The sequence below is a fragment of the Procambarus clarkii genome, chromosome 60, assembly GCF_040958095.1.
Source record: "Procambarus clarkii isolate CNS0578487 chromosome 60, FALCON_Pclarkii_2.0, whole genome shotgun sequence".
Lineage (NCBI taxonomy): Eukaryota > Metazoa > Arthropoda > Malacostraca > Decapoda > Cambaridae > Procambarus > Procambarus clarkii.
The window spans coordinates 11526900-11552610 of NC_091209.1; the positions used below are offsets into that span (position 1 = coordinate 11526900).

The 25711-nt window shown below is 41.5% G+C and overlaps 1 long non-coding RNA gene across 1 annotated transcript; it reads left to right on the forward strand.

The window, feature by feature from the left end:
* The first annotated feature begins 253 nt into the window (after window positions 1–253).
* LOC123766879 (uncharacterized) lies at window positions 254–25447 on the forward strand. The gene is made up of 4 exons (XR_006773879.2): window positions 254–3896; window positions 8686–8818; window positions 14175–14320; window positions 25309–25447. It is a non-coding gene; the product is annotated as an uncharacterized lncRNA (long non-coding RNA).
* Window positions 25448–25711: the final 264 nt, after the last annotated feature.

Sequence of the window (25711 nt, forward strand, 5' to 3'; positions counted from 1 at the left end):
TATTCAATGAAACATGTTTGAAAGAAAACCTGCTGCCAGTATACACCAATATATATATATATATATATATATATATATATATATATATATATATATATATATATATATATATATATATATATATAATATAATATAATATAATATAATATATATATATATATATATATATATATATATATATATATATATATATATATATATATATATATACATACATATATATATACAAGCTTCCTGTCGCCGACTATTTTTTTTAAAGTAGTTGACTCAATCAGATGTATATATAGTAGGCATCCTTCAGTCTCGGGAGACTATGGAGTTGCGCCCTAGTTGTCAATCCTGGTGCAGCGTCTGGTGTGACTGATGAGGCCAATCCGAGAGTGGCAGTCCATCCCACACCGAGCACAAACGAAGTCCGATTCTGGTCTGTCTTCCTGGTTACCGGCTTTCCTTCTGTCTCTTTGCCTCCGATTCCTTGGCAAGTGACTCCTCGAACTTGGAGAGACCTCTTTGAACAGACTGCCTCCAGGCTGAACGGTCTGCAGCCAGTGTCTCTCATATAGCAAGATCGACGTCCATGGCTTTCAGGTCCCAATCAGATGTACATATATACAGATATATATATATATATACCTTAGGCTTGTATGTAGGTCGTCCCAAGGTCGACCAGTTGACCTTCCTCAGGATGCCACCCCTCAGTAGTTGATAACTCCAGGATACCTATTTACTGCTAGGTGAACAGAAGAATTAAGCGAAAGCAAATGTGCCCAAACATTTCTGTTGCACTCGGGATCCCTGATTGTGAGTCCTTGTTGGTGCTGTGTATTTCAGTGACTCACGGAGATTGCTGCAAGGCGGCCAAATGCTTCTCTCTGGCCTCACCTTGGCCTACTTCCTGGGCCAAGCCTCAAGGACTAATTAAAACAGCTTTCATTCAACATGGAAAACAAAAGGTAGATTAAAAAAAAACGGAGTACTCATAGAATCGTTTTGAAACACATCTCAAAGGGATAGAGTAGCTTAGGCTATTTCTACCCCCCTTCGTTCTGACATTATCGTGCCGTTGATGCATTTGGCATGCGGCCCCTAAATACGTATTATTCGGCCGGCAGTATAAGCTGGAGGGTGAGGGGGAAAGCCTTACTTTTTGCTGTAGTGATCTCTATCCGCCCATTAGTTACTAGCGTTAGTGGTAATGTGTAGTCTCTCATCTCCCAACGTGTGCAGTATTGCCTGGCTAAAAGCTCGTAATGTTATAACACCAAGTTTAAGCTCGAGGTTGTAGCCAGCGCGAAGCAACATGATAATAGGGAAGCTGGGCTTCAAAATCACTTCCAATACATTCGTGATGATTCATAATACAAAATAAATTTTCCACAAGATATCCATCTTGTAAAATATGGGTGAGTCTTCAGCGGAGGTGCGTCTTATGCGCCGACAAATACGGCCAATATTTGCATACAATAGTTTGTTATCCTCGTCCATGTACCCGAGGACCCTGCAGGCCTGCACACGTCACCTCCCTCATACTGCCTTAGAGTGATATATCAGTTTTGCACCAAGATTGTAAACTTTTGTTAAATTGTCTGAATATCTCTTGCAAATTGTCTATATACCTAGTAATAAAAGTATTTGTGTGTGTCTCGCAACATACTACATGTGTAAAGGAAGAAATATATATGTTTATCACTCAGAATGTTTAGTGAATAGCTTGAGCTACCTCATCCCTTTGTGTATATTTTATCTCAATAAACTTATTTCAATTTCAATTCATACTGCCTCACCCTCCCTCAAACCACAAATTGCGTGAAGCAAAACAACCCCCGAGTTGTGTGTGTACTCAGTAAAAGAGTTGTAGCCAAATATTGTCTTCATAAATATTATTACAGATTCAGTACAGATATGATCTGTTTATGTATTAATTAATGATAAAACACCGCTAACATCACCATCCAGATCAGGTGACGAAGCATCTAAAGAATACAATTGACACTGATAAACTATGACTTTGTTATCACTTTGGTTGGCATGAGCAGGTACAGATGTAATCTGGCGAGGACCGTGGGCGTGCAAGGGCTAGAGGTCCCTGCCAGGGACGAGGGAGAGTTGCTGTTGTTGTTTTAGATTCAGCTACTCAGAACAAAAAGTTACAAGTAGCACGGGCTATGGTGAGCCCGTAGTAGATTTACCTGGCACAGGAGCGAGGTTGTAACTGGGATGCGAGGGAGAGGACTGGTGGAGACAAAACCCCCATGATGCCCCTGTATCTTAGGCTTGTATGTTACGAATTTTGGCCCATCCTGGGAGATGGGGATCTCAGCATCACGTGCTCTGTGATCCTTCATGTATCTTGAGGTTATCTTGAGATGATTTCGGGGCTTTTTAGTGTCCCCGCGGCCCGGTCTTCGACCAGGCCTCCACCCCCAGGAAGCAGCCCGTGACAGCTGACTAACACCCAGGTACCTATTTTACTGCTAGGTAACAGGGGCATAGGGTGAAAGAAACTCTGCCCATTGTTTCTCCCCGGCGCTCGGGATCGAACCCGGGACCACAGGAACCCGAACCCGGGACCACATGTAGTTCAGGGTAGCCACATAAACACCCACGTTAAAGAAGAACAACGAAAAGAGAGGCATCTCTGAGGGAAGATGACAGACGTTTTGCCAGGAGAACGCCATTTGACTGCATCATCAAAAAGGCTTAAGAATGACTGCAGGATAGGTGACCATGGGCAAATTGGCAATGTTATTACATTTTACGTTTGATCGTAGCCCAAATGCCGTGAAGTGATCGATAATGACCACGGTGTACCTGGAGATAGACGCTCTAAAACTGAATCACATCTCCCGCCAGGCATATAGAATTACTGAAGCATTGAAGAGGGACGTCAAGGATACGGTGCGTCAGACATCTTGAAGGACTGACTCTTAAGTGTCTTACGTCAGACAAGAATGAGTGTTCTGCTTCAAGGAATGAGTTTAAAGTGCTAAGCTCCTGTAAGAAGAGTGAGGGGAAATGAACAGACAAATTACGTGCTAGCTAGCCGGTGGTTGCTGGCAAGCGCACCTCTCAGTACAATTGGGCTCGTTTTCGACTTGCAGTCGGGAATCCCGGGTTCGAATCCCGGCCGTGACAGATATGCCTAGGCACATTTCCTATCGCCTAATGCTTTTGTTCACCTACCAGTAAATAGGTACCAGGAAGGTAGCCAACTGTTGTGGGGTTAAATCCTTGGGAGGGTTGGAGGGGGCCTTACGGCTGAGTGGGCAGCGCTCGGGGTTCCTAGACCTAAGGGTTCGGGTTCGATCCCCCTGCGGAGGCGAAATAAATGGAGTTTATTTCACCCTGATGCCCCTATTCACCTAGCAGTAAATAGGTACCTGGGAGTTAGACAGCTGCTATGGGCTGCTTCCTGGGGATGTGTGTCTGTGAAAATTAGGATTAAGGACTTGTCCTGTTGATCATTTATATGGACTAGTAAGTCATTCACTATGCAGACACACGACTGTATAATGGTCCAGGACGGACCGAAACGTAGCCGTTTCTCCATCTTCTGAGGTGTGGTTTGGTCATCAAATCATTCACTATTTTCTGTGGAGGGTGAAAACATAATTGTCCATTTGCTGCTACAGAGGGAGTCAGGATTGTCCATTTTCAATGACGGCGTAAAGGAGTGTCCACTTTCTATGACCGAAGGAACATAGAATGTTCATTTTCTATGTGACGTTTTCTGCGAGGGAAGGATAGAGCAAAGGATACCGGGAGCAGGTGGGGGATGGCAGGTGAAAAGGCATCCTAGTGGAGGGTAGACGCGCGCGGTGCCTACCATCTTCCCGCCACACCTACACCTTCAGCTTGTGTCTGTGTGGTGTTTCCCCGCCGTGTTTATACCTTGGGTGAGCTCCCCGGTGTCCACAGTCTGCGTGGGACTGGCTCTAAGAGCCCCAAGTAGGACTATCGTACCGGACTGTACAATATGTTAGCAGATCGTTAAGCATACTGGAAATGTTGAAGAGCCCTTTGACGGTTTTCATAAACTTGTTTCGGATAACCCGAACATAGAAAATTATTTATTAAATGGCAGTAATAATTACATAATTGCGGAGAACTAACGAATGTAGAGCTTTCTATACTTATTGGTAGTAACACGCGTTGCATTGCTAGCAATAATTGGTTCTGGAGAGTGGTGAATGAGGCGAGTGTTTTGATAGTTATGGTGAGGGAGGAGTGAGTCACTGGGTGAACAAGAGTCCATCTGACAATTTAATGACTCGGCCCCGCAAATTATCAGTATCAGGCGCCATATGGCCATTATCATCACCGGGGAAGTCCTCGGTGTATAGATACTGAGTATATCTCAGCCCTTAACATGCTCAGGGCTAAAGTATACTTACTGCTTGGTCATTAAGCCATTGTGGTGCCTATAGTAACCCTCCAGTGGTTGATAGGCCTGAAGTCCAACACCTAACCAATCGCCATTTCTGTATCCTCTCCTTCCCTAGCCTCGTCCCTCATCCCAACTCCTCCAAGCCTCATCTTTCCCTCACCACCTCTAAGCTCCCTCCCTTATCTCCTTCCCTCACCCCAACTTATCTGGCAGCATCACGTGCAACAAGTTCACCATACAGCTCGCTGCAGTGCCGGGTAAACAAAGCCCGGCGGCTCTCCACAGATCAATAGCCAGTGTAACAGGTGTGACGTCACATGTAAACATCGCTGGCCGCTGACCTTGACAAACTTGTGTTGAAAGCGTTCAAGTCTAAAATTACCAAACAAATGAATCAGCATTAACTAGACAGTACAAAAGTATGTACATGGAGAAACCGACTCTAAAACAAAATCTAACGAGAGTAATTTCATATTACGTACTTAATAACTCATAAAAATACATTTCCATCTCTGACAAATCATGACAATAAAAGTTACATTCCCTAAGTAAATAGTAGAATTCATTATATTATATAAACATACAATATAACTAGTCGGTAATATGTATAATTACCCAGACAAATGTTTTGTAAATCGTTGGCAGCCTTACTGTGATATATTAGTGTCGACAAGCAACACGTGTTACAGTAAACTTGTCAGATCTAAACACTCTGCTTATAAATAACAAAACTATAATGTAAAATATAAATAAAACATTTAAATCAAGTGTTATTTGACTGTACTGTTGAGTCCCTTAGGTGAAGTGTGTGTGTTTACCTAGCTGTGTCTACGGTGGCCGGGGGGGGGGGGGTCGAGATTTAGCTCTAGGTCCTCGCCTTGATAGTAGCTTACGCGCCTCGTGCATATATTATATCCAACGTTATATTGCTGTTATACTTTTCTGTTGAAGCTCTGACTGGTGCTTGATTGATTGATAAAGATTAAGCCACCCAAGAGGTGGGTGGTTGCTTCCGGGAGTCCCATTTATATATACCAAGAATAGAGGAAGCCTACAAGAAACCACTTCCCTACATGTTGACATTTTCTGTCCCTACTTTCTATGCCAGTCCGGTATTTTCCCGTCACCTTTTCATTCTTGAGATTTTTCCTCTCACCATGACACTTTGTTTCCTATCGGAGAGTTACTCTCTAATCCAATTTAGCACCCTCCCACTTCGCTTGATTCTCCAGTTTGTGCGTCAGTTGTATCAAAGCCACACTCTGACCATCCTTCCATTATCGGCTTTATCGCTGTTATACATGATTTACCTTCTCTGAAGCCATGTACGTGTTTGAAGACAAGATATGTGCCGTCTACGTGACCCACTAATCTCCTGATAAGCCTCTCTGCTACTGTGTAAGGAATGCATGAGTTACACCGCTCTGTAGTTAGGGGCTTCTCGTGCCTATTTGCTTTCTTGAATATTGATACAATATTGGTTGGCTTCCATTCTTTTGGGATGATGTAGATCTTCGCTTGTTCAGCCCTTCAGAGGCCTCCTTTATGATTGTTGGGGAGATCTTCTTCTTCTTGACGTTATCTTGAGATGATTTCGGGGCTTTTAGTGTCCCCGCGGCCCGGTCCTCGACTAAGCCTCCACCCCCAGGAAGCAGCCCGTGACAGCTGACTAACACCCAGTTACCTATTTTACTGCTAGGTAACAGGGGCATAGGGTGAAAGAAACTCTGCCCATTGTTTCTCGCCGGCGCCTGGGATCAAACCCAGGACTACAGGATCACAAGTCCAGCGTGCTGTCTGCTCGGCCGACCGGCTCCCGATCAAGTCTTGATACTTCTGTCTCCTTAGTTTCTCTAATTGCGCTCTTCACTTCCTCTGCTGTTCTGTGGATGTTTCTAATCCTGTTGGTTAGTTGCACATTGGTCCTACTACCTGTGTGACAGTTCCTATTCAGTTCTGTAAACTACTAGAAATATTTCGTTGTACATATTCCTTGTACGTTGTACATATTCCTTGTACGTTGTACATATTCCTTGTACGTTGTACATATTCCTTGTACGTTGTACATATTCCTTGTACGTTGTACATATTCCTTGTACGTTGTACATATTCCTTGTACAATGTACATATTCCTTGTACAATGTACATATTCCTTGTACGTTGTATATATTCCTGGTTATTTTCTGTCCTTCACCTCTTGTGTATAGCCTGGACGCCTTGTCGTTGGCCGGTATCTTCTTCGTGATACAATAGTACAGCAGGTTCGGTTCTTGTTGTGTGTTTACCACTCTCACTTTACGCCATTTCTCTGCCTGCCGACTTACACTTACATGTCTATTTATAGCAATGTTTCTTCCGGGGTCATGCAGTCCCTCTATCTTATCCATGCCACTCAGCTCGACATTTTCTGCACTGAGGAACTCTGTACTAAACAATGTAGATTTCTTAATTATGTTCCTTTCTCTCTGGGGATTGGTACTCATCTTCTCACCATTCTTGGTGACAACGTTCATAGCTTCTTGTCACTTTGTCTCTGCTTCTCTTTTTTCAGTTAGCTTGTCATAGTGATTTTATAATTTTGGTAAAGTTCCCTTTACTGCATGGTATCTTTATTATGTTGACCAGACCACACACTAGAAGTTGAAGGGACGACGACGTTTCGGTCCGTCCTGGACCATTCTCAAGTCGATTGTGAGAATGGTCCAGGACGGACCGAAACGTCGTCGTCCCTTCAACTTCTAGTGTGTGGTCTGGTCAACATACTTCAGCCACGTTATTGTGACTCATCGCCTGCGTAGCTTTATTATCCCTCACGTTTTTTCCTTATAATGGCTGTCGTCATCGCGCGCGCGTGTGTGTGTACTCACCAATTTGTAGAATTCAATTTCTTTCTTTATTATGCACCCCATACCTATCCCGTGGGCGGTGGTGTAAAGGATTACAGAGGCACATACTCGGTTCAGGAACTGACCCTCTAGTTCGTTTAGCTAAGTAAATAACAATCTTTTGACGCTAGTTACACAATTATTAATGTTATATATACATGTACACACTCTCATACATATATGTACATATATATATATATATATATATATATATATATATATATATATATATATATATATATATATATATATATATATATATATATATATATATATATATACGTATACATATATACATACACATACATATTTAATCACCCATACAAATACACACATCAATAATCTTTTGTGTCACAAGTGATCAACAAGAGGCTCACAACAGTCACTATACAAGGCACTTTACATCTATGATGAGTCACACAGTTACTAGTCTTGCTGCACACCCACCCATCTGGGCGGCAGCTTTACAGTCATGTGCTCCACACCCACCCAACTGGGCGGCAGCTTTACAGTCATGTGCTCCACACCCACCCAACTGGGCGGCAGCTTTACAGTCATGTGCTCCACACCCACCCAACTGGGCGGCAGCTTTACAGTCATGTGCTCCACACCCACCCAACTGGGCGGCAGCTTTACAGTCATGTGCATGCATTACTTACAGTAAGCAAATTTTGGATACTTCGCTAAGATTCCGGGCAGCACATCATTATGAATGAAGTACTTACACATTTCTTGGACACTATTGATGGTGTTATCTCTAAATTTGTAGAACTGAGCTTCAGCTCCTAGACCCTGCCTTTCCAGCTACCGGTTGTCTAATGTAGTGACTCCATCATATCCATTTTTTAAATCATGAATTGAGTTTGCTTCTGCAATCTGCCGAGTTAGTTCATTTAATTTCCCTACAACAGTTACGCTAAACGAACACTCTAACATCACTATGGCTCATCTGTGTCTCAAGATTCAAATCCTAGTTTGTACTGATTTTCAATATAATTTTTTTTCCGATCTGTGAATACCATCTAAGAGTTTTATATTTCAATAATGTTTCTGCTCTCTCTCTCTCTCTCTCTCTCTCTCTCTCTCTCTCTCTCTCTCTCTCTCTCTCTCTCTCTCTCTCTCTCTCTCTCTCTCTCTCTCTCTCTCTCTCTCTTCTCTTTTCTTTTCTAGCGACGTTAGGTCCAGTTCTTTCAGTCTTTCTTCATACCCTATCCCTCGTAATTCTGAGATGAGCCTTGTTGCAAACTTCTGTACCTTTTCAAACTCTCTTATGATCGTATTGAATCGTATTGAGATGAAGGTTGCACGATGTGTGCGGGGAATAATGCGAGAGGGAGGACACCATACAGGACAAGACCAAACTGCCCCGTGCCGCAGTAACAAGCTCACCATCACCCGCTACCTCCATTACAGTGCCATCCAGTGACATCCTACACCTAGGCCTCCAGTGACATCCTACACCTGAGCCTCCAGGGAGATCCTACACCTCAGCCTCCAGACGTAGCTCCTCTTCACCGTGTGGAGAGTCACAGCAGTTCGCCCTCAGGTAAGTGTGTTAACTACATACTAATACTTCAAAGTTACCTTGTGTGTTGAGGGTAATCATGTCCTTGTTTGTGTGTTGTCACCAACGTGTTCTTCCTTCCATATTAGGCGGCAGGGCGGTCACGTGACTCATGTTTACGCCGCCATCTTGGGTGGTAAAACAGTCAACAGATCTAGTAATAATTAGTTTTGTCGGGGGACAGGAAGCCTATATATATATATATATATAGCCTATATATATATATATATATATATATATATATATATATATATATATATATATATAAGTATATATATATATATATATATATATATATATAAGTATATATATATAAGTGTGGGAAGAGATATATATATATCTCTTCCCACAACCAAACCATCGCCAGAGAAATCCTAGTAAACAACACAGAAATCATCGATAGATACAGCGATAGCAGGCGGCTTGACGTTTGCGAGGCACTACACATCAAGAAGTCAACACCAGCAATCAACAGCCAATTATTGCACAACTATATTCTACCCACCTCAATAACTCCGCTCCAATATAGAAGCATCAAGAAATATATATATATATATATATATATATATATATATATATATATATATATATATATATATATATATATATATATATATATATATATATATATATATATAAAAGTTGTTCAATGTCAACCAATATTATTTGACTAGTTGTATATGAAAAGTGCTGAAATTGTCCCAAGTTTCAGTACTGCAGCGTAAATAGAAAGGGAGATTTTTTTTTTCAACGTTTTTTACACATTTTCAAGTCTACACTTCAGAACACACGTTTCAGATATTATTAATCCGTGACACTTTTCTGACACATTAGCATATAATAAAGGACCTTGAGATATAGAATTTCCAAAACATCTTTAGTTTTCCTAATACAAATGTTCAAAGTTCCCCCCCAAAATTATGCAAATATGGCATGTTTATTGCTATTATAAAATCAATAAATGAACTTAAGAGAAAAATGAAAACTAGCAAATGTAGAGACATGCCCTCCACATATACTGTGTAAGTTTCATGTAAATTGAATAAAAAATAAATCAGTTTTGTAAACGTTTGTGTCAATTGAAAAAAAAGAAAAAAGAATAAAGTCTAAGGTTCTAAAATCTCTGGCTGAGGTTGACATCAACCAATTTTCTCCAAAATTGGCATCCTTACAGATAGGCTTACGTACAGTCAGGTGTGTAAGTTTGATGCAAATCGCCCGAAAAAAAAAATGAAAAAAAAAAAAAAAAAATTTGAAAAAAAAAAAAATTCTTCAAATTTTTTTCCAATTAAACTAATTATAATATTTGTTTAATATATGCTATTGTGATAGCAAAGAGTCATAGCTATGATTTCAGTTGACACTTTTGATTGATAATCGATTTTGACCATTTTGGCATAATTTTCACAACTACTTCAATATTTTTTTTCTCCCTTCCTATTTATGCTACGATGCTGAAACTTGGACCAGATAAAACACTTTTTATATAGAACTTGTCAAAAAAGTTTGATTGAAATCGAACGAGTTTTCATTTATTGCATTTTTGGAACCTAATGCCCCCTTAAGGGACATTATATGACCTGTTTCTCGGCTGCATAATATCCAAAGCGTCTGGCGTAGGTGACCTGTTGAACGTCCTCTGGAGTCCGCCAGGAAACATGTTATTTTCGTCACAATGGTCTACATCCTGGGCTCACAACCGGGGGACCCGGATTCAATTGCGGAGCAAGGCAGAAATGACTTGGGCATGTTTTCATTCACCTGATGCTTCTGTCCACCTAGTAGTAAGATAGGTGCCCGGGAGTAGACCACTATGATACAAAAGAAAAGTTATGTTGAAAATTTGGCAACATTCATAAGAACATAAGAACATAAGAACAAAGGCAACTGCAGGAGGCCTATTGGCCCATTATGAATCTCTAATATATATATATATATATATATATATATATATATATATATATATATATATATATATATATATATATATATATATATATATATATATATATATATATATATATATATATATATATCCCTGGTCTAGATACCAGCGTAGAAAAAACAAGGAAAACTTTGAGGAATATTGTCATAGTTCTCAACATCCTTCCTCATTTAAGGTGACAACAGTTTACCACATCCTTCCAGACGTGAGTATGACGTCACCGTGAACTTAACCAATCACAGCCCTCCAGGAAGGGCGGCGGGTGACTACTCAATCACCCACCACTGGCACTCTGCCCACTCACCCACAGCTCATCCACGGAGGTGAGAAAACAAAGAGCGAAAAAAACCACATTCACCCATCACTTCTCATCACAAAAAAACCAAAGTGGTTGGGCCACTTACCTGTAACCTCCTCCTTTTCCTCATACCACAATCCTTTTTCAAGTTTTCCCAAATCCTCCCCCCATCCTTCTTGTCCCAGCTGGCCAGTCCCGTGCTCCTTGGAATTCTGATGGTGTGGAGGAGTGTGACGTCACAACGTTGCAGCTGGTACAGGTGTTAGAGCCTAGACTGCCCCTGGACAGGGTGCCAGGGTGACAGAGTGCCAGGGTGACAGGGTGGCACCCCTCTGCGCCCATCACCTCCCCGCTCACACTCTGACATACCGTGTTGCCTAGGTAGTAAACACATTAGACTGTTTGTATATGCCTGACGGAACCATACGACGACGCAACTATACGACGACGCAACTATATGACGACGCAACTATACGACGACGCAACTATACGACGACGCAACTATACGACGACGCAACTATACGACGACGCAACTATACGACGACGCAACTACACGCCTGACGCAACTATACGACGACGCAACTACACGCCTGACTCAACTATACGACGACGCAACTACACGCCTGACGCAACTATACGACGACGCAACTACACGCCTGACGCAACTATACGACGACGCAACTACACGCCTGACGCAGCTATACGACGACGCAACTACACGCCTGACGCAACTATACGACGACGCAACTACACGCCTGACGCAACTATACGACGACGCAACTACACGCCTGACGCAGCTATACGACGACGCAACTACACGCCTGACGCAACTATACGACGACGCAACTACACGCCTGACGCAGCTATACGACGACGCAACTATACGACGACGCAAATACACGCCTGACGCAACTATACGACGACGCAACTACACGCCTGACGCAGCTATACGACGACGCAACTACACGCCTGACGCAACTATACGACGACGCAACTACACGCCTGACGCAACTATACGACGACGCAACTACACGCCTGACGCAAGTATACGACGACGCAACTACACGCCTGACGCAACTATACGACGACGCAACTACACGCCTGACGCAACTATACGACGACGCAACTACACGCCTGACGCAAGTATACGACGACGCAACTACACGCCTGACGCAAGTATACGACGACGCAAACAACATTTCTTAGATTAAACCGTCAAGAGACCGCGGATATCAACCTCAGTAGATAAGCTGATAAAACGGAATTTTAAAAGCAAAACAAGATTTTTCAAAACATGCATATTTCTATTTCTTGAATGGGTATCCGGGTCTGTATCTGTCGATCTGTGTTTGTTGGTCTGTGTCTGCCTGTCTGCCTGTCCCTGCTTGTCTCTGTCTGCTTGTCCCTGCTTGTCTCTGCTTGTAGGGGCCTGGGGCATGTGTAAGGGGGGTGTGGGCGGACAGGATGGGTGTGGGACCTACCCACATACCAACACACCCGCACTGGTGGTATATATAGACGTTGACGGCAGTCCATTTTTTTTTTTTTTTTTTTTTTTTTTTTTTTGAGATATATACAAGAGTTGTTACATTCTTGTACAGCCACTAGTACGCGTAGCGTTTCGGGCAAGTCCTTAATCCTATGGTCCCTGGAATACGATCCCCGGCCGCGAAGAATCGTTTTTTCATCCAAGTACACATTTTACTGTTGCGTTAAACAGAGGCTACAGTTAAGGAATTGCGCCCAGTAAATCCTCCCCGGCCAGGATACGAACCCATGACATAGCGCTCGCGGAACGCCAGGCGAGTGTCTTACCACTACACCACGGAGACTGTGGTGTAGTTTTAACAATGTTTTAACAATGTTTTAACAATGATGATGGAAGACCTTATTTTGAGTCGTACGTTCGAGGTTGTGAGAACACAGCCGTGGTCTGTGGCTGTGATCATTTTGAACTGTACTTTAAACGTTCAGGTCAAAGAAAGTTCACTTGGGCTCGGTCCGTCTAATTACCACAAGCTACCACAAACTACACAAACTTCAGAAAGCTTCCTGGCAATACGTTAGTAATGAATAAATATGATATATTTACTCATTATAATGTTGGTGCTGAATGTACAACACGAAAAAACATAATTTTAATCTGAAAAAGTATCTTTTTATAAAGAAATTAGACGAAAATAAAAAGCTGGTGACGCCAAATCAAGTCGACGATCCAAGCGTCGGTTAGGTTAGGTTAGGTTTGATTAAGTTAGGTTAGGTTAGGTTAGGTTAGGATAGGTTAGGATAGGTTAGGTTAGGTTAGGTTAGGTCAGCCTAACCTAACATATCATATTTATTCATTACTAACGTATTGCCAGGAAGCTTTCTGAAGCTTGTGTAGCTTGTGGTAGCTTGTGGTAATTAGACGGACCCGCTACACCCGCTACAGAAACCAGTTAACCCGCTACATAAACCAGCTACACCCGCTACGGAAACCAGCAAGCATACTAAACATAGTCCAGGTCTTTGGGATACTCTCAGTATATATACACCGAGAAGCTGAGTATACCTCTCGGAGAACAAACCCACAAGGACCGTGATGAGGGTTCGAAGCTACGTGTGAGAGGATCACAGCTGCGCCTTATACCTCTCGGTGTATATATCCCTGTCTCTCCACTCGGCAACTGTGGTGTGTATCTCTGTCTTAACTGGCCACTATCAAGGGCGACTAAGGTATTCTTAGGTTTGCACAAACAATCGTGTTCCCGTTCAGCGTATGAATCCATTTTTTTTTTAATATAAAATTGTATTTAATATAACTTGCAATAAATTTAACTTATCATTTAAATGTTTTCCACAAATAATAAAAACACTTTATCTACTTTTATAAATCTTAAAAATCTTACATACAATATTTATTTCATTTATGAATTAAATAAAAATTTGAATAAGGCTTTCATTTCTATATCGAAATGTATTGTATAGTATTAATATTGCAAAGACAAACAAAATATTTTTGTAGTAGTATTCAACTTTAATATAATACGAATTATATAATTAAGTCGCCTGCTGTGATGTCTTCAGCAAAGAGATCAGTAACCTCCAACCCTCAGGTGCAGTAAGACGACTCTCACCAGCTCCAGGGACGACTTAGCTAAACCCGGCCTGAGGTGGCCCAGGCCACCGTCCTTGTTGGAGTTAGCCACCCAGATCTTCTTATACATCAGGATAGAATGTTGTAACCCTGAGTGCTGCAAAGGTAAACAGACCAAGGTGATGGTTTTAATCTCTGAATTTACGGGCCGAGTAGTTGATATAGGGGTCAATAACTCCGTGGTTTATTGAGAGAAGGGCTTTGTTTGCTGTTGGGAATAAGGTCTGTCAGCCTTAGGGGGGTTATTAAGGTCTATCAACCTCTGAAGGATTATTAAGGCCTATCAACCTCTGGAAGGTTATTAGGCCTTTCAAACCCTGGAGGTTTATTAAGGCTGGTTTCTGTAGCGGGTTAACTGGTTTCTGTAGTGGGTGTAGCTGGTTTCTGTAGCGGGTTAACTGGTTTCTGTAGTGGGTGTAGCTGGTTTCTGTAGCGGGTTAACTGGTTTCTGTAGTGGGTGTAGACTTATATGGTATGATGTGGTGGCTTATATGGTGTGTTGTGGTGGCTTATATGGTGTGTTGTGGCGGCTTATATGGTGTGTTGTGGTGGCTTATATGGTGTGTTGTGGTGGCTTATATGGTGTGTTGTGGCGGCTTATATGGTGTGTTGTGGTGGCTTATATGGTGTGTTGTGGCGGCTTATATGGTGTGTTGTGGTGGCTTATATGGTGTGTTGTGGCGGCTTATATGGTGTGTTGTGGTGGCTTATATGGTGTGTTGTGGCGGCTTATATGGTGTGTTGTGGCGGCTTATATGGTGTGTTGTGGTGGCTTATATGGTGTGTTGTGGCGACCGAGAACATAGACAAGAGCAGCTGCGTCCACGGACAGCAGCTGCGTCCACAGCTGCTCGAAGCTGCCCCGTTATACTGTCGACGTATAGGACGTTCACCTGCCTCCCCTCCTCCCCCGTTACCTGACCTCCCCCCCCCCCACCCGCTCCCTATACCTGACTCCCTGACCCTACCATACCTTTCACCCCCGCCCTACCTTACCTCACTCCCTCTTACCCGTCTTCCACAAATTTCGTTACCTATACCTCCCCTCCCCCTCTCCGTTGACTGATTAAGCCACGCAAGAGGTGGCATGGGCACGAATAACCCGTAAGTTTTCCGTTATTGTTATTTTAATTTAACTTGCTTTACATGACTCTCTCCCAACCCCCCTCTCTTATCTCTCTCTCTTCCTTACCTCTATCTTATCTCTCATCACCTACCATTTATCCTACCTATCTTTCCCCATTCTCTGTTGTCTCTACCCTACTCCTTCCTTACCTGATAGTAAGAGTGGACAGTGCTTCTCATTAGTAGTCCTGAGGTTCTGGGTTCGATCCCCGGTGGAGGCGGAAACAAATGGGTAAAGTTTCTTTCACCCCTAATGCTCCTGTTCACCTAGCAGTAAATTGGTACCTGGGAGTTAGACAGCTGTTACGGGCTGCTCCCCGGGCGTATGTAACAAAAAGGAGGCCTGGTCGAGGACCGGGCCGCGGGGACGCTAAGCCCCGAAATCATCTCAAGATAACCTTCCTTATCTCTCGTGCTGAATGTCCGGTCCGCCATCACCTGTGTCCCGGGGTCAGTGTCCACCTTATCCCTTGGGTGGCCGCCCCATCCTCCTGCTGCTTCCCCTCTACACTCCTCTTTAACTCCCACCCCATATCTTTCCCCTCCCTCCCTTCCCTTCCCTTCCTTCCTCCCTTCCTTCCTTCCTTCCTTCCTTCCTTCCTTCCTTCCTTCCTTCCTTCCTCCTCCCCGTCATGGCAACTGTCCCAGCTCTACATCATCGTTGCTGGCATGCCAAGTGTGAAGGTCGTTAAGCAACGGCAGCAGACAAATGTGAGTCGTTGGTACACAGAATACTACTACTACTACGACTACTACTACGACTACTACTACTACTACTACTACTACTACTACTACTACTACTACTACTACTACTACGACTACGACTACGACTACTACTACGACTACGACTACTACTACGACTACTACTACTACTACTACTACTACTACTACTACTACTACTACTACTACTACTACTACTACGACTACTACTACTACTACTACTACTACTACGACTACTACTACTACTACTACTACTACTACGACTACTACTACTACTACTACTACTACGACTACTACTACTACTACTACTACTACTACTACTACGACTATTACTACTACTACTACTACTACTACTACTACTACTACTACTACTACTACTACTACGACTACTACTACTACTACGACTATTACTACTACTACTACTACTCGGATTACCATCCGAGTTGCCGTCGGGGAAGTGGCTCAAATAGCCTCGGCTATCCTTCCTATCACTTATCACTTCCTCCCTTTTAGGAGCAAGGGAGGAGTCCCGATCATATGTGGCATTCTTCCAAGAAAGGGAGTGGGAAATGAATGGATATCGAGGGCACTTGGTGTCAATTGCCGGCTGGAAAGATATTGCAAATCAAATGCAATATCTTTCATAGACAACTGGGAACACTTCTATGGAAGAAATGAAATGTATGCTCGTGATGGGGTGCATCTATCGAGAGCTGGGGTTGTTGCTGTTGCGAACTCGCTAGAAGAAGTGGTTAGAGGTATTTGTTTGGGTTTAAACTGTTAGTAGATAGAGGTATGGGAATTGATTTGGAGGAAGGAGGTAATAAAAGTATGTGTTTGTGGGAGAAAGGAATTGGCAAAACGATCAGGGAAAGAGAAGGTCCGCAAAATAACAATTCACTTAGGGTATATTACACTAACAGTAGAAGTCTAAGAAATAAAATTAACGAATTAAATGCTCTTGTCTGCACAGAAAAAATAGATATTATTGCACTTACCGAAACGTGGATGAATGTAGAAAATAGAGAACTATTAGCTGAATATCAAATATATGGATTTAAACTATTTCACACAGATAGATATATTAGACGAGGAGGTGGAGTAGCCATATATGTTAGGGACAATTTGAAATGTAGTCTCAAAGAGGGAATCAAAACAGAGCCACACACAGAAACTATTTGGATTGAATTAAACGAAAAAGCTAATAATATTATAATAGGAGTAATATATAGGCCACCAAATTTAGACAGAATGGAAGCAAAGCATCTATGGGATGAAATATCTAGAGCATCTAGATCTAACAGTATTTATGTCATGGGTGACTTTAATTTTAGCGGAATAAACTGGTTGAACAAAACAGGGAATAGTGAAGCAGAAGATTTTCTAGAATTAATTGACGATTGCTTTCTTACGCAACACATTAAGGAACCAACACGGGAAAATAATATTTTAGATTTAGTGTTAACTAACAGGGAAACGCAAATTAATGACATCGAAATAGGGAGTGAGCTAGGGAGCAGTGATCACAAAGAAATCAGATTTAGCATAGAATGGAATAGACCAGTAGGAGAAAATTCTGTTAAAGTGCCAGATTTTCGAAAAGCTGATTTTAATAGCCTAAAAAATTTTTTGGGTCAAATTGATTGGAATGGCTTGGGTATGGGGTGTGGGCCGGTCTTGGAGCGAGACATGAACCCAGCGATAGGTGACTTAAATGGGGATTTCGATGTGGATTCAATATATAACTTATTTAAGAATATTCTAAACAAAGCACAGGAACGTAGTATACCATACAAATTGAATAGATCGTATACTAATGACCCAAAGTGGATAACAAAGAATTTGAAGAACCTTATAGGTAAAAAGAGAGCTTGGTACAAAAGGATTAAAAATGGGGAGGTCACTTTAGAACAGGAATTCGTACAACTGGTTAGAAATGTTAAAAAAGAGATAAGGAAAGCAAAAAGAAACTATGAAGTTCGCATAGCAGGGCAAGCAAAGACAAATCCTAAAGGGTTTTTTCAGTTATATCGTACTAAGACTAGGGAAAGGATAGGTCCATTAAAAACTGAGACAGGTCAAATAACAGATAGTGATGAAGAGATGAGTAGTATTTTTAATAAATATTTTGTATCTGTATTTACTAAAGAGGAACTTAACAATATGCCTTCAGCCGAACAAGTCTATGTGGGTGGGGACGAGGACAGGTTGACGAGTTTAGCAGTTACCAGGGAGGATGTTCTTAAACAAATAGTAAAACTCAAACCAAACAAATCCCCAGGGCCGGATGAAGTGTTTGCTAGGGTGCTTAAAGAATGCAAAGAGGAGCTTTGTGACCCACTGTCAACCATATTTAATAAATCAATAGAGTCAGGCAGAGTGCCAGAGTTTTGGAAAGTTGCTAATGTGATACCAGTTTTTAAGAAAGGAGATAGATCACTTGCGTCTAACTATCGACCAATTAGCCTAACGTCTATTGTGGGAAAGTTACTCGAATCTATAATAGCAAATAAAATTCGTCTTCATCTTGAAAAACATAAATTAATAATTGAGTCGCAACATGGTTTTATAAATGGCCGTTCATGTTTAACAAATTTGTTATCTTTTTATTCTAGCATTGTTGAGGCAGTTGATAGTGGTAAGGATTGCGATGTTGTATACCTTGACTTTAGCAAAGCTTTTGATACAGTGCCACATGAAAGACTGATTAAAAAAATAGAGTCTCATGGTATTGGGGGTGCTATATTAAGCTGGATTAGGGCATGGCTATACCAAAGGAAACAGAGAGTTAGTATAAATGGAATCAAGTCAGAGTGGGAAAATGTTGTAAGTGGAGTGCCTCAAGGCTCTGTCCTGGGACCTCTGTTGTTTATAATATATATAAATGATTTAGATTCAGGTTTGAGTAGCAACATTTGCAAATTTGCCGATGATACGAAAATCGGTAGGGAAATTAATTCGGAGGAGGACTCACTATCACTTCAAGTTGATCTAGATAGGGTTTTTGAAATGGTCAAAGGATTGGCAGATGCAGTTTAATGCTGATAAATGTAAAGTTCTGAGGTTAGGTAATGATGATAGAGTTACAAGATACGAGCTAGATGGTGTTGTGATTGCGAAGTCGGATTGCGAAAGGGATCTGGGAGTTATGATTAGTAAGAATTTAAAACAAAAGGATCAATGCATAAATGTTCGTAATAAGGCAAATCGGACACTTGGATTTATTAATCGCAGCGTTAGTAACAAGACACCTGGTGTGGTTCTCAAGCTATATCTTGCTCTAGTTAGGCCCCATTTAGATTATGCAGTTCAGTTTTGGTCGCCATATTATAGAATGGATATAAATTCACTTAACATAAGAAGAACATAAGAACAAAGGTAACTGCAGAAGGCCTATTGGCCCATACGAGGCAGCTCCTATTCTATAACCACCCAATCCCACTCATATACTTGTCCAACCCGTGCTTGAAACAATCGAGGGACCCCACCTCCACAATGTTACGCGGCAATTGGTTCCACAAATCAACAACCCTGTTACTGAACCAGTATTTACCCAAGTCTTTCCTAAATCTAAACTTATCCAATTTATACCCATTGTTTCGTGTTCTGTCCTGTGTTGATACTTTTAATACCCTATTAATATCCCCCCGGTTATGTCCATTCATCCACTTGTAAACCTCTATCATGTCACCCCTAACTCTTCGCCTTTCCAGTGAATGCAACTTAAGCTTTGTTAATCTTTCTTCATATGAAAGATTTCTAATTTGGGGAATTAACTTAGTCATCCTACGCTGGACACGTTCAAGTGAATTTATATCCATTCTATAATATGGCGACCAAAACTGAACTGCATAATCTAAATGGGGCCTAACTAGAGCAAGATATAGCTTGAGAACCACACCAGGTGTCTTGTTACTAACGCTGCGATTAATAAATCCAAGTGTCCGATTTGCCTTATTACGAACATTTATGCATTGATCTTTTTGTTTTAAATTCTTACTAATCATAACTCCCAGATCCCTTTCGCAATCCGACTCCGCAATCACAACACCATCTAGCTCGTATCTTGTAACTCTATCATCATTACCTAACCTCAGAACTTTACATTTATCAGCATTAAACTGCATCTGCCAATCCTTTGACCATTTCAAAACCCTATCTAGATCAACTTGAAGTGATAGTGAGTCCTCCTCCGAATTAATTTCCCTACCGATTTTCGTATCATCGGCAAATTTGCAAATGTTGCTACTCAAACCTGAATCTAAATCATTTATATATATTATAAACAACAGAGGTCCCAGGACAGAGCCTTGAGGCACTCCACTTACAACATTTTCCCACTCTGACTTGATTCCATTTATACTAACTCTCTGTTTCCTTTGGTATAGCCATGCCCTAAAACACTTGGACACTTGAACGTGTCCAGCGTAGGATGACTAAGTTAATTCCCCAAATTAGAAATCTTTCATATGAAGAAAGATTAACAAAGCTTAAGTTGCATTCACTGGAAAGGCGAAGAGTTAGGGGTGACATGATAGAGGTTTACAAGTGGATGAATGGACATAACCGGGGGGATATTAATAGGGTATTAAAAGTATCAACACAGGACAGAACACGAAACAATGGATATAAATTGGATAAGTTTAGATTTAGGAAAGACTTGGGTAAATACTGGTTCAGTAACAGGGTTGTTGATTTGTGGAACCAATTGCCGCGTAACATTGTGGAGGTGGGGTCCCTCGATTGTTTCAAGCACGGGTTGGACAAGTATATGAGTGGGATTGGGTGGTTATAGAATAGGAGCTGCCTCGTATGGGCCAATAGGCCTTCTGCAGTTACCTTTGTTCTTATGTTCTTATGTTCTTATGTACTACTACTACTACTACGACTATTAAGAACATAAGAACATAAGAACAAAGGTAACTGCAGAAGGCCTATTGGCCCATACGAGGCAGCTCCTATTCTATAACCACCCAATCCCACTCATATACTTGTCCAACCCGTGCTTGAAACAATCGAGGGACCCCACCTCCACAATGTTACGCAGCAATTGGTTCCACAAATCAACAACCCTGTTACTGAACCAGTATTTACCCAAGTCTTTCCTAAATCTAAACTTATCCAATTTATATCCATTGTTTCGTGTTCTGTCCTGTGTTGATACTTTTAATACCCTATTAATATCCCCCCGGTTATGTCCATTCATCCACTTGTAAACCTCTATCATGTCACCCCTAACTCTTCGCCTTTCCAGTGAATGCAACTTAAGCTTTGTTAATCTTTCTTCATATGAAAGATTTCTAATTTGGGGAATTAACTTAGTCATCCTACGCTGGACACGTTCAAGTGAATTTATATCCATTCTATAATATGGCGACCAAAACTGAACTGCATAATCTAAATGGGGCCTAACTAGAGCAAGATATAGCTTGAGAACCACACCAGGTGTCTTGTTACTAACGCTGCGATTAATAAATCCAAGTGTCCGATTTGCCTTATTACGAACATTTATGCATTGATCCTTTTGTTTTAAATTCTTACTAATCATAACTCCCAGATCCCTTTCGCAATCCGACTTCGCAATCACAACACCATCTAGCTCGTATCTTGTAACTCTATCATCATTACCTAACCTCAGAACTTTACATTTATCAGCATTAAACTGCATCTGCCAATCCTTTGACCATTTCAAAACCCTATCTAGATCAACTTGAAGTGATAGTGAGTCCTCCTCCGAATTAATTTCCCTACCGATTTTCGTATCATCGGCAAATTTGCAAATGTTGCTACTCAAACCTGAATCTAAATCATTTATATATATTATAAACAACAGAGGTCCCAGGACAGAGCCTTGAGGCACTCCACTTACAACATTTTCCCACTCTGACTTGATTCCATTTATACTAACTCTCTGTTTCCTTTGGTATAGCCATGCCCTAATCCAGCTTAATATAGCACCCCCAATACCATGAGACTCTATTTTTTTAATCAGTCTTTCATGTGGCACTGTATCAAAAGCTTTGCTAAAGTCAAGGTATACAACATCGCAATCCTTACCACTATCAACTGCCTCAACAATGCTAGAATAAAAAGATAACAAATTTGTTAAACATGAACGGCCATTTATAAAACCATGTTGCGACTCAATTATTAATTTATGTTTTTCAAGATGAAGACGAATTTTATTTGCTATTATAGATTCGAGTAACTTTCCCACAATAGACGTTAGGCTAATTGGTCGATAGTTAGACGCAAGAGATCTATCTCCTTTCTTAAAAACTGGTATCACATTAGCAACTTTCCAAAACTCTGGCACTCTGCCTGCCTCTATTGATTTATTAAATATGGTTGACAGTGGGTCACAAAGCTCCTCTTTGCATTCTTTAAGCACCCTAGCAAACACTTCATCCGGCCCTGGGGATTTGTTTGGTTTGAGTTTTACTATTTGTTTAAGAACATCCTCCCTGGTAACTGCTAAACTCGTCAACCTGTCCTCGTCCCCACCCATTATTACTACTACTACTACTACTACTACTACTACGACTATTACTACTACTACGACTACTACTACGACTACTACTACTACTACGACTACTACTACTGCACGATTTACGAACACATGGGAGGCGCCGGACACATACAAAATAAACAAAAATACGAATATGCATAAAGGCTCGTATCCCCCCCCCCCCCCGTCCCGTCTCTCGTACGTACCCACACACCACACTCGTGACAGTCACAAGGCAACACCTGTCATATGACACGTTACCCCGGCGTGACCACACTCCCCCCCTTCCCCCCCCTCACTATGGCGCCTACCTCCTTACCTACCTTGAGGTTACCTTGAGGTGCTTCCGGGGCTTAGCGTCCCCGCGGCCCGGTCGTCGACCAGGCCTCCTGGTTGCCGGACTGATCAACCAGGCTGTTGGACGCGGCTGCTCGCAGCCTGACGTACGAGTCACAGCCTGGTTGATCAGGTATCCTTTGGATACCTGATCCTCGCACACACTTCCCAGAAAACACCTCGGGGGATTAACATCAACGGCCGATGCCCATGTCACATGAATTTGTGGGTTTGTACTCACTGGATTTGTATTCACTGGATTTTTACTCACTGGAGGGACTTGAAGTAGAGGAGGGGTAGAAATAGCCTAAGCTACTCTATCCCTTCAAGTTGAAGTATGTTTATTGAGACAATAAAATACACCTCAAAGGGATAGAGTAGGTTAGGCTATTTCTACCCCCCCCCCCCCCCCTCCTCTCTACTTCAAGTCCCTCAAGGGGCGCACAAATTCAGTGAGTGATACACAAATCACAATACAGGAATCCCATTTAACATTGCAGGTTAATATAAAGAGAAAGAGAAGGGCCTCAAAATAACAATACATTTACTGTATATTACACTAACAGTAGAAGTTTGAGAAACAAAATAAACGATTTAAATGCTCTTGTCTGTACAGAAAAAATAGATATTATTGCACTTACCGAAACGTGGATGAATGTAGAAAATAAGAGAACTATTAGCTGAATATCAAATAAATGGATTTAAACTATTTCACACAGATAGATATATTAGACGAGGAAGGGGAGTAGCCATATATGTTAGGGAATATTTGAAATGTAATCTCAAAGAAGGAATCAAAACTGAGCCACACACAGAAACTATTAGGATAAAATTAAACGAAAGAGCAAATAATCGTATAATAGGAGTTATATACCGGCCACCAAACTTAAACAGGATGGAAGCAAAGTACCTATGGGATGAAATATCTAGAGCATCTAGGTCTAGCAGTATTTGTGTCATGGGTGACTTTAATTTTAGTGGAATAAATTGGTTTAACAGAACAGAGAATAATGAAGCAAAAGATTTTCTAGAATTAATTGACGATTGCTTTCTTAGCCAACACATTAAGGAACAAACGCGGGAAAATAATATTTTAGATTTAGTGTTAACTAACGGGGAAACACAAATTAATGACATCGAAATAAGGAGTGAGCTAGGGAACAGTGATCACAAAGAAATCAGATTTAGCATAGAAGGGAATAGATTCCATTATTGACATACTCTACATCACGGTGTTACCGTGATGTAACACGTGTTACTACGGTTACCGGTCTGCTAATACACCTTGGAGTTCAGCCTGCGTTGAAGAGACATTGTCAGTTAAGCGGCGTCCAATAACAGTATCTACAGTGCCGCTGTCAATGTACTCCCTGATCAAGACTCCACATCCTGCCTTCCCATCCCTAGCTACTGACCCATCACAATATACATGTAGTGTTTTCTGTAGGTAATTTTCTAATTATACAATCATATGTTGCCCCCAGCTCTCCTCTCTTATGCATACTTTTTTCGTTTGCAAGGGAATAATTACTACATCTACGTTACAATCCTCCCATGGTGGTGTGAATTGTCTCTTAGGCAGAGCAATACATTCTGGAATAACATCATACTTTATAACATTAGAACATATGGTACTCATATATGCTCTTATTATACTCTAACATACATTGTTCATTACTTCCCAACTTTTGAACTGAGAGGATTAATTCATTAGCTTCCCCACCACTCATTAATCTAATGGCAGAGGCTACATTTATCTCTGAAATTCTATCCCCAATACTCTTCAGATTCAATTCCATCCTCATTATCTCAATTATAGCATTTCTTGGACATCCTAAAATTATTCTCATGGCTTTATTTTTTACCTTCTCCAACTTGCCCATTCTACCATTACCAAAAAAAAAAGAAATGACACGTGCATCATAATCAATAAGAGATCTTACAGTACTCAATTATATCAACATCGCTCCTGTGCCTGAAAACATAAGAATATTTTTTGAGAGATATATACAAGAGTTGTTACATTCTTGTACAGCCACTAGTACGCGTAGCGTTTCGGGCAAGTCCTTAATCCTATGGTCCCTGGAATACGATCCCCTGCCGCGAAGAATCGTTTTTTCATCCAAGTACACATTTTACTGTTGCGTTAAACAGAGGCTACAGTTAAGGAATTGCGCCCAGTAAATCCTCCCCGGCCAGGATACGAACCCATGACATAGCGCTCGCGGAACGCCAGGCGAGTGTCTTACCACTACACCACGGAGACTGCATTGGGAATATAGGAATATAGGAAACTGCAGAAGATTTCTTAGCCCATACGAGGCAACGTCTATTTATTTCATAAGAACATTTTGCAATCGTTAGTTAGACAAATTGCTAAATTTATATTTTTTTATTTTCCTAGTCCTCCGAGCACTCTGCCGGGCATTAGAGAAAGCAGCTCAGTCTTGAGGGCCGCACGATCCCGGATCGAGCCGAACGTTCAGGCAGTTTAGAGGTCAGCGTTCTTAATCCGATAGCTGACAAATGTCAACACAGGCGCCGGCTAACGTTCTCCACTACCACCACCAGCAGAGTCAAGCACACACCCGATGATAACTACTGATCAAACAGCACAGTGACTGCTAACTCTAACACGACACATGTAAAGAACAATAAAGTTTTCCTATTTGGAGACAAAAGAGCATCACCTTGATACTTTCTCCCCAGAAGGTTGCCTCAGAGGCTGAACTGTTGCCAGAACTGACATAAATATTGGTGTCTTCAGCCTGGTGTGCTCGGCGACAGGGCAAAGCCAAAGCAACAAC